The sequence below is a fragment of the Orbicella franksi genome, chromosome 2, assembly GCF_964199315.1.
Source record: "Orbicella franksi chromosome 2, jaOrbFran1.1, whole genome shotgun sequence".
Classification (NCBI taxonomy): Eukaryota; Metazoa; Cnidaria; class Anthozoa; order Scleractinia; family Merulinidae; genus Orbicella; species Orbicella franksi.
This window is the reverse complement of record NC_138146.1, coordinates 33,363,520-33,365,393: the sequence shown is the minus strand read 5'-3', so window position 1 is coordinate 33,365,393 and position 1,874 is coordinate 33,363,520.

The following is a 1,874-nucleotide window of genomic DNA, read 5'->3' as shown; positions in this document are numbered from 1 at the left end:
TTGTGCTTCAAAAATTCTTGATTTCATGTACATGCAGTATACTTCTTAATTTTACATACTGTAGCTTTGACATTAATACAAGTACAGTTTATTTAACAAGTCAAGAAGCCAAAGGTATTAATACTATCATCAAACATGGAAGGCTTTTGAGAACATAAGAGATATTTAAAAAATACAAATAGCAGGGAAGTGTTCTCAAATAACAAAAGTGTTTTATGACAATTTAGCCCATTTATTTGGCTTCTTGATAAGCTTTTGGATATTATCCTGTGTGAAACAAAACACACGTTTTTTTCCATTGTTTACACTCAAATAAAAACATAGCTTTAGCCAGAGCATGGGCAGGCAACAGCAGTCAGTTACAGAAAATATCCACACTTCTGATACAGAAGGTCTTTGGTTTGAGTCACACTATTCCAGTTCCGTTTAATACTTTCCCCTCCACCTTCGACTTTCCAAAAACCCATTTCCTAGTTTGTGGAACCACACATTCAAAACCAACGGGACATCAAAGCACTGGCCTTAATTACTTTGAACATCTTTGTTCATCTTAAAATTGCTTTAAAGGCGAAAAAGAAAATCAGTTTTAAGTTAAATTAAGGGTTTACAAATGATGACCTCGTACTTGTACCTGTAACATGTTTTAGTTTCTTTTCTGAATGTTAGTGGACATAGGATTAAAACCCCTTTGAACCAAACAAAAAAATAATTATTAAACGAAGAACGTCAAATGAAGGACCTCATCTCTGGTCAACAAACTTTAAAAACAAGTCGTGTAGGACTTGGTACTCGTCAGAAAAAGGGTGTGAAACACTGGAATACGGCATGCCAAACTTTTCAATTATGGGGAGTGAGCTCAAAATAAATTGAACTGGTGTACTTGTCTAACTCCTAGGCCTAGATGTTTCGCCGCGGTTAATCATTTTGGGTCAAGTGGTCCGGGGCGAAACTCCTTGTCGTTCGGATACGTCGCCGAAATCAATTGACCGTGAAGGCCTGGGAGAAAGCGTACAGGAACCAGGCAACTGGTGCGCCACAGCACAGTTGCTCACATACTTACTGTGTAACACTTCTTGATCATTTGATGAGAATCAGGGACTGTACTAAATGTTTGAATCAAGTAAACACCCAACCTCACAATGAATTATAGTACAATGTACCTCAAACTCCAACAGGGACGTTGATTCGTCCACCGTAGTATTGAGAAAATACGGAAATGGGGTAACAAGTAATTTACGATATTTCGTTTCTCTCCATGTATTTTTTCAAGTTGTACTACTACATTGTCGTCCAGTTCAGGCCTTCTATCTGTCACGCAGCGCTACATACTCGGGAGAGAGGGACCTCGAGAGCGTAGCGTTGGACTATCTTTTACCCCATCCAGACCCTCGTTGCTTTCAGAGTTGTGAAGATGGAATCGCGGAGGTCGCAGTCTCAACTCGGGAGTAAATAATTGGCTTCTACCAGCAAATTGTTGGATCAATGACCCGGACAGAATATATCAGGGAGTCAGGGGCTAACGTACAACGGACGGGCCGTATCCCATCTGCGATCTGGGGAATGAGTTTCATGCAGGCCAGGCAACCTCGTCCAAGTCTGAGTATATCTGAGGACTGGACCCGAAAGTCTCTTAAGTCTGTGGTGGACTCCCATATAAAAATAACCGCGGTTGCTCGTCCTACCTTGTAGAGGTGGAAAATGCGTGTTTGGTACCTCTTAGGGTATTCAGCCTCAAACGGTCCACCGCGGGAGCTTTTGCAGTACCTTTTAAATATTGACCCGGAAAAAAATATCACAGGAGATAGATAAAGTGTTGTTTTAGAATCGGTACCTCTATGGGCTCTATTAAAGGGGTGAACAACATTTCAAGCCAG